This window comes from Scardinius erythrophthalmus (genome assembly GCF_964197995.2).
Source record: "Scardinius erythrophthalmus genome assembly, chromosome: 18".
NCBI lineage: Eukaryota > Metazoa > Chordata > Actinopteri > Cypriniformes > Leuciscidae > Scardinius > Scardinius erythrophthalmus.
Window position 1 is genome coordinate 15597732 of NC_138238.1, and position 14288 is coordinate 15612019.

The following is a 14288-nucleotide window of genomic DNA, read 5'->3' on the forward strand; positions in this document are numbered from 1 at the left end:
GCCTGTCAGAGAGCCAGTGCCACTTACAGTCACGATGGAGCTCAGCAGGTTTGGCAGGAGTAAAATGAGGAAATGAGAGAGCGAGTCGGGCCGTTGGGGGAGAGACAAACCGTCTACTTTAAACTTAATCACCTCTGGTGCCACCGCGCCTTTGCACTTGTCTGTCTGAGGCTGTGGCCATTGTGTTGAAAACATTTTGATGCCTGCCTCACTTAGCACACCTCCTGATCTCTTTGAGTCTGATCCTGGGGTAAAATGTCCAGCAGCCAGTCTTAGTTTGTCTGTTCTCCCAGTTTCATTTTTATGGAGATTAATGTAGTTACCTCCATTTTTGTTTGTTTTCTCCTTGTGTCAGAGGTTCTCAGGATTCTCTGAGTTCCCAGGGCTCTTGTCATGGTGCCACGCCTGGCTTTTCACTCTTAGTTAAACCGTGTGTGAACGGTGTGGATGAATGATGCTCTGTTTCATAATAAGGTTGTGTTGTAATGTAAGCGAGACGCTCTCAGGAGGGAGGAATGAGTGTCTTAAAGTCTCAAGGCCATGCACATTTCATGTCCATCAAGCAAACTAATGTGTGACGTATTGTTTTTGAGAGAGACCCAGTGGCGTCAAGGTTTTTATTTTATTTTTTTGTTGTTATATACACCACCATTCAAAAGTTTGGGGTCAGTATGATTTTTTTTATGTTATTTAATGAAATGAATATCTCTTGCTCACCAAGGCTGCATTTATTTGATCAAAAATACAGTAAATATTGTGAAATTATTATTGCAAGTCACATGATCCTTCAGAAATCAAATTTCAAAATTCAAATATGCTGATTTGGTGCACAAGAAACATTTTGTTGTCTTATAATATAAAAGTCTTTACTGTCACTAATATTATACCTTATTCAGAGCAGTGCCATGACAGGTATGAAAGCAAGGCTGTGAGGGATAGACTTAAAGGGTTCACCTAAAAAAATAAAATGTTGTCATTTACTCACTCTCAAGTTGTTCCAAACCCATATGAGTTTTTTTCTTATGTTGAACGCAAAGGAAAATATTTTGAAGAATGTTGGTAACCAGCCATTTGACGGTAGCCATTGACTTCGGTAAAAAATACTGTGGAAGTCAATGGCTACCGCCAGCTGTCTGGTTACAAACATTCTTCAAAATATCTTCTTTTGTGTTAAACAGAACAAAGAAACTCATACAGGTTTAGAACAACATGAGGCTGAGTAACTGATGACAGAATTTTCAGTTTTGGGTGAACTATCCCTTTAACGTGTTTTCAATGGCATCCGCTGTAAAATCTGTATAAAGCTAAGAGATCACTTATTTTCCAACGCTCATTTTTGTCTACTGAAATTCCTCGGAAAGATAACAATCCAAAAACACATTAAATAACAGTAAAACCCACTGAAGAGATGTATGGCTATCCCTCACAGGCACGGCCTCGCTTTCATTCCTGTTAAAAATCAAAGATGGTGCTGCTGTGAATAAGGTCTATTGTGTAGTTATTATCAGCAATGAAAAAATATTTTTGAGAGTTTCATTCAAAATCCAATTTGCTCAAAAATCTGAGTGTGTATATAACCCATCAGTTTAAACCGGCATGACGCTTCTGCTTTCCCTGACTTCAGCTCCTCAAGTATGAGGGTATCAGATGAAGAATCGGTGTTCACTATGTTTGACAAACCCTTTGTGTGTTTCTCTTATGTTTTCAGTATTGCATCAGTCTGGTTGGTGTTCACCCGCGGACAGGAAAGCGTGTAGTCAACTTAGGTTTCTGCCACACTGTCATTAATAATCAGCCAGCCCCGGAGAGGAACACGACCATTACTGCTGACACATCTTCATTTGAATGTAAGGACCACGTTCTTCGTTTCACACAGTCAGTCTCTCCCCCTCTTGTTCTGTTCTTTCCCACCATGCCTCTCTTGCAGACAGTTTTACTCACTTAATGTCATTGATTAAGTCAATGACGTTACTTGAAGATTATATACATTATCTTTCCGTTCTCTGTGCCCTCTCCAGAGAATGAAATCATCTAATGCTTCTTTGAACCGCATCGTGACTCAATATATAAAGGTGGGGGAGTCAGAAGAGCATGGTTAAAATGCTGCTTTTTCCAGTCTGATTTAATGCTCCAATATACTCATGACTGAATTGATGAATGAAAAAAGAACTTGTCATGTCATGTCACATTTGTTAATATCGCACTTTATATGATAGATTTGTTTTAAAGCAAACAGCTTTACAGTATTAAACTTGACAAAAAAAGAAAGTGTAATTTGCTATTAGAATTACAACTTTAAATTCTACTATAAAGCAGCTCTCCAGTGTGTTCATGTTTTTATTTGAGGACATCTGACCGTGACGGACTGAACAGAAAAAATAAACCAAAGAAGATTTTCAAATCAAAGAAGGCGGAGCCTCCTAACCTACCTATCATGTAATTGCGACAGACCAATGGTTGTTCGAAGGTGTTTATCATATGCTTTAGCAAGTTTTGAACTCCCGAAAATAATCTCCAAATGAATGTTGCTTTGACCTGATTTTGTTTGAAATGATATCACACCAGTTCGTTCTTTGATTTTGCTTGAAGGGTTTTATAGTGAACCGTTTAGCAAAGCCCCTAAGATGGCCTGTTTCTTTTTATTCAACTTTTCATGCCTCTCTTCTCCATAAATCTGTTAATCAGGTCCTTTGTCTGAGGAACACAGAGTCAGTGATCAGGAGTTAGAACCATCCAATAGTGGCATTGCAGACATTTCCGTAGTGTTCCCCCCTGCTGTAGGCCATTATTGGTAAATGGCGAGGCCTCCCTCCTGATATACACTCCAATCATTTTGATTTAAAGGCCATTGTGAGGTTGTCTGTCCCCTTCTTCCTGATCCTGACCCCTCTCTCCTGTGGATGTGGTGTAAGTCTTCACTGGACTGGATGAGTTACACAGAGTAGAAGTGGAGGTGGACGCGTGGGTGGGTCACTGGGGTTAGGGGGTCTCTGTACTACTACTGAAGTTTGATATTCATCCAAAAAGAGACTCTGGAGGGATAAGCAGTCTCTCTCACGCTTACATTCTCATTATTCCCCAACTTCATTCTCTCCACACGTTACTCTTCTCCATTTTGACCCATATTTCAAGCATTATCACTTGCTTATTCGCTCACAACAGCACATATCTCCTCTTTCTGTCCCCTTCCTGGCTGGATTTGAACACATAAGTCCTTGCGATGTGACACTTTACTGTCTGGCTTGTTAATACTTTGTCCTCATGCTGTGTGTCTGCTTTGGCTCTCATAGTCCACTCTGGTTTTCTCATCTGACCTTAGAGAGACAGAGAAAAGGGTAACAAGAGACAAAGAGGAAAGATATACGAGACAAAGGGTGGTAGAGTGGGTACAGAAGTGAAGAATGGGGTAAAAAAAAGTAAGGCTTTCTCATGTATAAACTGTACATTACTTCATGTCTGAGATGTAGACGTTTGCGCGTCTGCTAAACCTTGAGCTGCTCCTCTTAATTAAAATGAGAACAACGAGACATCAGAGTATTGCACCCTAGTGAAGGTATTGGATATGTAGATATGAATTTACAGTGATGTCACCACTACTTGCATAACCATGCAGTCTAAATTGAGGCGTTTGGGGGTCAAAGGTTAATTAATTTCATTTGATTATCAGCACTGTTGCAATCTAACTGATGTATGCAGAGTTGAAACAAGGTTCAGGATCCTGTCTGCTGAAAATATAATGACATCGGGAACAAATGAGTAATTTCGAGGCATTATACTGACAATATTTAGACAATACGCAGAGGGACCACTGACGGTGTAAAGACAGACTGATGGAACGCATTGACTTCTACTGCTACACATGGACTGTTTTGGGAAATCATTGAGAATGTTTAGGGAATGTATCGACAATGTTTTCAGAACAATTTTGCAGAGTCTTGAGAATGTCGGGGTAACCCGTAGGCTACTAAGAAAAGGCACCCCATGTTTTCTTAAACTCTCCCTCACTGCTCTCAGTGGAGCCCCTTGACCCCAAACATCATGATAATTACATGACCAGAACAACCACACTCATAGTTAACAGAGAGTTGAGTAGGCGTCACAAGCTAAATCATCTGAATATACAGTTTTGAAGTGAAAGCATGTCAAAGCTATGTGCAAATAATAGTTTTTTTATTTAATTTTTATTTATATAATATCATTTAATGTATTTTGTCATTTCATTTTTTGTTTCTTATATTTTATTTTGTATATTATAATTTAAATATACATACATGCACACCAAATTAAAACGTTTGATCGTCCTTAAGATTTTTTTATTAAAGAAAATATTTTATTTCAGCAAGGATGCATTCAGTTGTTCAAAAGTGACAGTAAAGACGTTGATAATGTTACAAAAGGTTTCCATTTTAAATAAATGCTGTTCTTTTGAATTTTAAATACATCATGGTAGCCTGAAAAAAAAATATTGACTGTTTTCACGAAAATCTTACGAATAATAAATCAGAATATTAGAATGATTTCTGAAGGATCATGTGACACTGAAGACTGAAGTAATGATGCTGAAAATTCAGCTTTGCCATCAAAGTAATAAATACATTAAAATAGAAAAGAGTCATTTTAAATTATAATAATATTTCAAAATATTACTGTTTTTACTGTTTTTGATCATCAGATAATTGCAGCATTGGTGAGCATAATGGTCTTCTTTTAAAAACAATATCTTACTGACCAAAATTTTTAAATGGTAATGTGTATTTAGTTTTTACTAACCGTTTTTTTTTTTTTTTTTTCCATGTAGGTGGAGGACGCATTTGCACAATGGAAATGGTCACAAGCTTGATTATGAGACTGTAGGACTGTGTCTTCTCAACTTGAGTGAGAAGAATAAATTCAAGATTGGCCTCCAAACTTAAACACACACACACACACACACACACACACACACACACTTATTGGGTACAGTGTTCAATGGCTGAGACTGTCTATCCTCAGACTTCGACATGGCAATGCTGAAGGAAACTGTGACAGTCACAATCCTCATCAACCAACAAATATATCCCCTGCAGGTTATACACACACACACACACACACGTTACAAACTGACACACTCAGCAAGCATATGCATAAACTTGTGGTTAAGCAGGCACCTCAGTTTTGACATAACACAAACTTAACACAAATTGGTCACTGTAGCCTCATAGGAGGATTTCAGTGGGTTGTGTGGTTTAGTTTTTGGGTTGTGTGTGTGTGTGTGTGTGTGTCTGTCTATGAATGCCTCATAGCTCTAAAATTCCTGCTGAAAATACCAGCTTGTGACCAGTATACAGTATGTTGTGTTTTAGATGGTGACTGTACCATAACTTCATAGCTATCCTTTCCTTTAAGACTAACATGATGAGCAATATTCACCAATAAGACCGTTAAGGTCACAGAAAAACACATTGGCCCAACCAACCATTTTCCCCCCCTGATTAGTCAGGACTTTACACTACTGTTCAAAAGCAGGGGGAAATCAATACTGTTTTCAGCTATGACTCATTTCATTGATGATGAAAGTAAAGACATTAATAATGTTACAAAAGATTTATATTTCAAATGTTTCTTTTGATCTTTCTATTCATCAAGAATCCTGAAAAAAATATTGGGATCTTTGTATCTTGGTTTCAACAAAAAATTAAGCAGCACAAATGTTTTCAACAAGAGCTATGTTTCCATCCTGAGGTATGAATTGAACTTTAGAATTGGAATATCACATAAAATCTTTGCGAATAAAGCAGCGTTTTCATCCCATGTGTTCCAAGACACCAAAACCGTCACGTCCTTGGAAACTGGTGCAAAATATATGGAAGATGTTGCAATCAGGGAAGCCACTGTGGCTCTTTTTTCCTACATCATAAATCACTTGCATCTCAGAGCACACAGATGAAATGCAATACTGTAAATGCAGTGATGTTATCTTGAATTCGGATGCCTGGTGGTGTTTTGGAATGCATTTGTGTGAGAGTGAGACACTTCTGGGAGGTCATTATACCAGTGACACTGAAGACTGAGTAATGGCTACTGAAAATTTAGTAGATTTTTTTTTATCAAATAAATGCAGTATTGGTGAGCATAAGAGACTTCTTTCAAAAGAATATATACCAACGTCAAACTTTCGAACAGTGTATGTATACGTGTTTAAATTATATACACTACCGTTTTATTATTTATTGTATTTTTACTTGTATAGAACGTGATCAAAATGATGAATAAGCTGAAACTTGTGAACCTTCACAAGCTGACATATTGCACATTAAAACACAATTCTGTGGCTCTGAGCTTTGCATGTCTCTGACTGAATCCTGCATGACCCGGTCTCTCTCCTTAACACTATGGTTTGTTCACTTCTCAAGGGTGTATGAACCTCCCCTAGCAATATTTAACCCTAACAGGTTGTCATCAACTCAGAACATTTAAAGTGTGTTGCACATAAGATGACTCATGTAACACGCCATCAGCGCAAACACAACATAAAAGAGGCTTTTGCCCCTGACGAGAGCCTGGAACCACTAAAGCACTAAATCCTGGCCTGTGTGTAGAAATCCCTCTCTAAAGTAAGGTGCTGTGAAGTGCATGCGAGAGCGGTCACGTTTAATTAGGGTTTAAGAGGCAGATGTTGCGCATATCACTATCTGATCTGAGTGAGCGGAAAATAAAAGGCTTCTAGTTGTAAGAGCCACAAGGAATCGGTGTCCGCAGAAATCTCAATTTCCACTCAATTCCAGTGTTTTTCACTTGCTTTTTTGCTAGATTTTATTAGATGTTTAGGCTAATTTGATTAATTTCTGCTTCAAAGTAAAATAATGAAAAGGGTAACTGATTGTTTTTCTCGTAATTGCAACTTTATATCTCTAATTTAGTTTTTTCCCCCTCATAATTGCAGCTTTATATCTCCCCGTTGTCTCTCATAATCTGATTTTAAATTTTGAAATTCCCCATAATTACCCTTTTTATTTAGGCAAACAGGCTTCCATATCAGCTATCAGTATCTATAAGTGTATTATTATTAGGGATGCACCGATTGGGAAATTCTGGGCCGATACCGATACCGATGTTAACTTGGCCGATGGCCGATGTCGATGCCGATGTTTTTTCTTTTTGTTATTTATTCCTTCTTTTGTGCCACGGAAACATACAAGTCTTTCGGCTCTTGATCACACTAAATGAGCACAAATTCAATCAGACCAATTTATGAAACAAAAAAACCTTTAATGTCACTTTCTGGTTGACAGTTATAACCTTATTTATGGCAAGTTCTTTTTCAGTTGTTATGAAGAGCATATGAGAGAGAAATTTGGTAATCATTGTCTGACCCAACAAAAAAAAAACATTATATTCACTTTATTTTTCGTGTTCGCATTTATGAGGGAAAAAACACGGGTGAATGTTCATACCAAAATATGAAATTTTAAGAGCGCACGCGCTCTTCTGCCTCGAGCAGAGAGAGAGAGCCCCGGCCGCGCGCGCGCTCTCTCACTCTATTCAGAGCGGTCAAGCTTCCCCGTACTTTTTGACAAGCGCCCTTGACAGGGCGGCCAGAGCTTCTTTGCAGCTCAAGTCGGCGGCGGTGTGTACAGTTAACGCTCTATCTGTTGACGGCGCTGAGAGAAACGCTCCCGCCACTGGAAGAAGCGGTCGCCACCTATTTGTGTCCTCCTGCGCACCCATCAAAGCCGTGCAGAACGTCTTCAGCACTCGTGGATCGTGCATACTCCGCCGCTGCTTCTGCTACACACCATGGTCGTTCTTTTCTCGAGAAAAGGAGTTTTCTCATAGCGTTTGCAACGCAATACTCGTTCCCTTATTTCTCAGGGAACCGAGGTTAAAGTAACCGAGTACGTTCTGCCTTCCGTTCCACATGAGTCAGGTAACAAAACTGACAAAAATGTTTTTTATTTCACCCCAATGATGATATTTCATATATTTCTCACATTTCGATCAATATATAGGCCTATATAGGCTATAGTTTTAGCTATTTTAGAACAAATTATGAGCTTATTGGCGAATTATTTTTTTTTTTTTAAGTTTTGGGTGGGCCTGTTGAAAAGTGGGGCCGTGCCTGAGCTACAAGGACATCGTCTTTTAAAACATAACCTGCGCAGCGCGAAAGAGAGAGAGAGAAAAAAAAATGCGTCATTGTAGGCCTACCCAGCACTTCTGAAAATGCACTTCCAAATGCGTCTCTGTCCCCAGCATATCAAACCAAACTGACACCCATATGTGACATCGGCGAATGTCATTTTTATTTCCCGATGGCCGATGGCAGTTAACGAGGCAAATATCGGCCGTTACCGATGTTCAGCCGATGCATCGGTGCATCCCTAATTATTATTATTATTATTATTAACACATTCCCCCCACAAAATCTGCACGGAATGATCAAAATTGTTCACTGATTCTGTTTGGGCTTGGTCATACGTTTTTGCACAAGAAAAATATTCTAAGAATTTTGGAGTACTAGAGTTTTTACCAAAATAAGGTTAATCTTGAGCAAGGGCACAAATACAGACTTACCTTTTGAAGCCAGTGATATCTATACATACAATACATTTGTTACAAAATTAATTAATCTACATTAACAAAAATACAACTGCTAGTTCTCATTAGATAATAGTAATATTAAAAGATCATTTGGTTTTAATAATGTATCAATAAATGTTGAAATTAAAATTAACAAAGATATATAAATACTTTAGAAGTATTTTTTTATTGTTAGTCCGCAATGTTAACCAATTGAATCTTATTGTAAAGATTTACCATATGACCTTTTGCTATTTCAGACAGGATTATAACAAAAAAATTGTATTTATTTTTCAGATTTGTCCTGGCATTGTCTGTGAACACAAACTCGAATGGATACTGGTTGGAGATCTTGATTCAGTGTCCTGTTTTTGGAGTCTGACCAAAAGGAGGAGAAGAGCTGTTGAACCCCAGAGACATGCCCTTTACGCCAACTCCGAATTTTAGCACGCTTGCCCCACTCAGCTTCTCCCTGACGTCTATAGACGCCTGAGGTACGGAAAAGAAGTGCGGACCGAGCGCAAAGAGCTTTGTCTTTGATCAGGCCTCTGCTGTTAGCGGGCATGGGAGTGCTTGTGATCTGAGGAAACATCAGCGCTGTCTTGTGTGTCTTTAAGTGCTTTTCCATGGTGCCATAGTAGGATATCACTGTTACAAAGTTCTTCTGTTTTTTCTCCATGTCATGGGTTCCTCATTCCTTCCAGGTCTCATTCTCCATTCTCTGTTTTCCTCTCTATCTTTCCCCCACTAAATTACAAGTGTTGGGCCTATTAGAACCTAAACTCTTAACCAATGACCGTGTTAGACAAACAGCCCAACACCACAACGCACACATGCACGCCACCCACCACATGGTCGAGAGAACCTAGTGGCACATCTGTGTGCGTTCATCGAGACAGGAGGGCAGGGGAGAAAGGGAGAGACAGAACCGGAGAGCCTGTGATGTTTGCCCGCAGAGTTTATAAAACAGAAGTCAAGCTGTATTAAAACACCCAGCACATTACTGCCACAGACTGTGCCAAACCCTGACAGCCTCCCCAGACCGCACTTTCAAAATAATAATTACACTGCGAGAGAGAGGAAAGAACATTAGGATCTGCGCTTCGGCTCAAACATGCCTTTGAAATCGTAGAAGCACCAGTTATCAGCAGGAGAAGGGAGGTGTGGGTGTACAACCGGATGCTGGGGAGCCGTCTTTGGTTAGAGAGCGGGGAAACCGAGGCATATGTAATGTGGATTAAGACCGATGGTTTGGGGGGATGGGCAGGTCTAAAAGTCAGAAGAAAGAAAATAGTGAGCAGGGCCAATAAACAGTCAGAGAGAGATTACCAAGATCGTTCACTTAAAATGAGTTAGATGCGCTCCAAAAAAAACAATGTTGTAGAAACCATTTTTACTCGGAAATTGCTAGTAAATTTCTCAAACAAATATTGAGCAGGTCCAATAAACAGCCAGAGAGAGATTACCGAGATCATACACTTGAAAGGAGTTAGATACGCTGCAAAAAAAAAAAAATTGATGTAGAAACTGTTTTTACTCGGAAATTGTTAGTAAAGTTCTCAAACAATCACAATGAAATGGAAAGTAACACATTGAATTAAACGTGAAATTTTGGAGAGTATTTTCTTGTAAAACATACTTTGAAAAGTATGACTTGGCTAGAGTATTTTTAATATGCGCTACATCATTGAAACTCTTCTATTTAAGTCTTTGTTGACACGTGGCAAATATTTTGGAAAACGTTTAATTTTTGATGTTATCAAGTGCTTGCTTTTCCGTGCAAAGTGGCGTCAGTGGAATCAAAATGTTCAGTCTTCCCAAATGGATGTAGATATTCAATTTTATGATGATTTCATTTTCTCAAGGACATGATTTGAGGTTGCTTGATCAGCTTATTCCATCTGTATAGTTCTGGCAAAGTTCTCGATGATTTAGTCTGAGGAATTGGGGTTTTGTGGAACAACGATGAAAAACGTTAAACAAACAAACAATGCCCAGAAAACCTTCTCCAATTTGTACCACTGCCACAAAGAACCATTATTAGTTTTTGCCATAAATTCATATATTCATAAATCTCCTTTTAACATCTGTATTTGAAAGTCAGGCTCCTGCTCCAAAGAAAGCACAGGCAAACAGCGGCTTGACATACGCACACATCACATGAAAGCCACAATTGTAGGTTTAGAAGCAGGCCAGGCCTGAGCACTGATATTCATTGTTACAGAGAAAACATTTTGTCGTATCTGATGTTATTTTCTCAGCAGAGAGAGAGAGTTTAGTGCAAAAATAATTGACTTTATTGCCTTCATTTTATAGTGTGGCTCCTTTATGAACACCCTGTGCGGTGATTTGCAATGTATTTACCTTTCGCCGTGCCCTGTGGAAGTGTTGGCTTGGGCTTGGGATCTCAAGTTTGTGTTTGTTGCATATACTGTAGACATGAAAGTTATGACTGTTATTTTAGAGCGAGAAAAACTTCAGAAAGATGAAGAACAGGTCTATAGAAGAAGAAAAAAACAAATGTAAATATTTTTTTCCCCTTTTTTTGTATTATACATTTTCTCCCATCATCTCAACTTTATTCACACACGTTAACCCTACTATTGACTAATAGGGTTATTTTTTTGTACATGTTTCCAGGAAATATAAAAACCATAGATTTCTAGGACCTATACAAGGATGGCATATTTGCATCCTTCACAGAGCTCTCATCTCTTCACAACTTGCCAAAGTCACACCTCTTCCGCTTTTTTCAGATCAGAGACTTTGTTAAGAAAACATTTCCCCATTTTCCAAATCGCCCCCCCGAAACCCTGACTGACTCCCTCTTGGCGACAGACCCCAATAGTAGAAAATGCATTTCTGTATTGTACGAGTCACTAGGATCGACCTCTGCAAACCCTGGTGCCTTTTCCAAAGCCGCGTGGGAGGGCGAATTGGACATGGCTATTACGGACGAGCAGTGGGGCCATGCTCAGGTTATGGTTCATTCTTCTTCTATATGTGCCCGTCATGGTCTAATCCAGTGTAAGATCCTCCATAGAGTTCATTACACAAATGCAAAATTGTCTAAAATATACCCTAATGTCCGAGACGCCTGTAACAGGTGTAACCAGTCCCCTGCCAATCATACACATATGTTCTGGTCCTGCCCTAAACTGACAACTTTTTGGGTTAACTTTTTTGACACCTTGAGTAGAGCCTACGAACACACTATCCCTCCCAGCCCTTTGTCAGCCATTTTTGGCATTTCCCCAGACACTGACCTCCCTGTTGCGCTGGAGCGGGCCCTGGCATTTACATCATTGCTAGCCCGAAGGTTGATTCTGCTCAACTGGAAGCTTCCCTGCCCCCCCACACATGATCATTGGATTAAAGAAGTGCTTGTCAATCTGAGGTTGGAGAAGCTCAGATCCTCCTTGAAAGGCGCCACCACAGCATTTCTTAACACGTGGAACCCTTTCCTGGGGCTGATTAATTCCCTCAACCTGTCCCCTGATTTGGAGGTTTGAATCCCTACATTTTATTTTAATTGTTTTTTTTTTTTTTTTGTGTGTCTGTCTGTATTGATAAGTCTGTTGGTATGCATGGGTCTGTGTGTCTGTCTTCGTCTAGGGGCCTGTGTTGGGTTAGTTCACGGGTTGGGTGGGGAGGGGATTGGGTTCAGGTGTTCATTTTGTAATGCTTATTGTCAACTACATTTGTCACCTGGTGTTGGGAAAAAATGTAAAATCTTCTCAATAAAAAAAGTTGGAAAAAAAAACCCATAGATTTCTCACATTTTTTTCACATTCCAAAAAACAAACAAAAAAAAAACTAATATTGCTGTTTTATTTAAATTTAGATTTTATTTTGTGAATTTTAGAATTTAAAAATGAGTCTGGATTACAGTGGGCCAATCACAATTGAGATTTATCTTTGAAATACTAAATGTTATATTTTGGGCTGTCAAAAGATTAATCGCGATTAATCGCATCCAAAATAAAAGTTTGTGTTTAAATAATATATGTGTGTGTACTGTGTATAATTAAATTTGTATATATAAATACACACACATGCTTGTATATATTTAAGAAAAATGTGTAATTTATATATATATAAAAATTATATTTATATATAATATAAATTATATATAAATATATACAGCATATGTATGCAAATATTTCTTAAATATATACATGCATGTGTGTGTATTTATATATACAAAATAATTATACAGAGTACACACACATATATTATGTAAACACAAACTTTAATTTTGGATGCGATTAATCGCGATTAATCTTTTGACAGCCCTAGTTATATTACATATATAATTTATATATTTTGTACTTTTAATTACAAATTTTTTTTATAAAAAGGGGGGAAAAACAGAAAAGAAAAAATATATTTTTAATGTGGGTTAGATTTGTTTGTTTCTTGACAATATCTGTTAGTTTTTCCAAGAATGTTAAAGAAAAATAAAAGTATATAAGGAAACTTTACTGCTATCCTATAAAAAATAAGAATAAAATAAGAGCAGGTGCCGAGTTTACTTGAATGAAAAATTAAACAGACTGTTTCATATAGTGCAGGTCAGTGAATCTTTCCATTCCCGCCAACTGCTGTTTAACAACCTGTTATTGCAATATGAATTTCTGTCATAAATCAAAAATCCAGTCTCCTTAAACCATCCTAGCTGCTTTGACAGTCCTGGAGCTTACTCGTGCTAAACTAAGAAAAGGTGAGCGCACGGCAGCCGTGAATCCCATCACACAACGCTTCATAAACATACTGATGCACCAAGGTCTTTCTCTGTCTGCTGCTGAAAATTAAGTAATGTTGATTTTGGCACCCAACTCCCTCTGTGTGTCTGCCTGTCTGGCCTATCAAACCATTGTAAAAGGGTTTAAGCATTTTCGCTTTGGCTTACACTCGCACACGCATTAACACACACTTGTAAACTTGTACAGCGGCCTGTGCAAACACCCTATAAAACGGGCTATTATTCATAATAATCAAATAACGGTAGCCATTATATTTGAGTCTGGGATGGGATGTAGCTGATTTGCTTAATGCAAAGGATTGTGAGTCCAATTTGAGACAACGTGGAGTCCGTCGTCTGAAAACGTGTGCTGTAAAATTTTCTCATAAAAGGAGTTATGACAGGTCATCAACTTTCTTGTTCATTGCAAGTCAGTCTCACAATCTTACAGCTTTATTCCCCGTAATCGTTGCTCTAAGATCTGCTCACAAGAACAAGCTCACAGCTGGGAAGTAGCATGATGGGCCTTTCTCATTCCCTCTTCCCATATTAGTCTATCTCACTCCATCTACTCCTGCTGAATTCCCTTTTTACGAGTATCTGACAGATTTTGCAGGTGTTCATTACCGTGACCAAAGTCACCCATGTTCCAGTCAGGCTGCTTGTGGAGTTTAACGGAGTTGTTGAACTGTACTTAACTGTGCTGAACTGCTGTTGACTTCCATCTCTGTGCACAGTAATGGGAGCTGAAGGTCTAGGTATGATACTTCGCTGCAGAAATTCAGATTTATTTTTACTATAAATCAGCAGTGCACTGTCGCAGACATGTAAATAATATTGTATGTCATTTGACACGATTTCTGAATTCAGATGACGCACTCTCCGGTCCAAAATCTTTTTGTTTACATAGGGACCCTTATTTTTAAAGTCACCATAAAATCAAAATTGACGCTTGTTTTTGTATGGAATATTTTGGGTATTTATT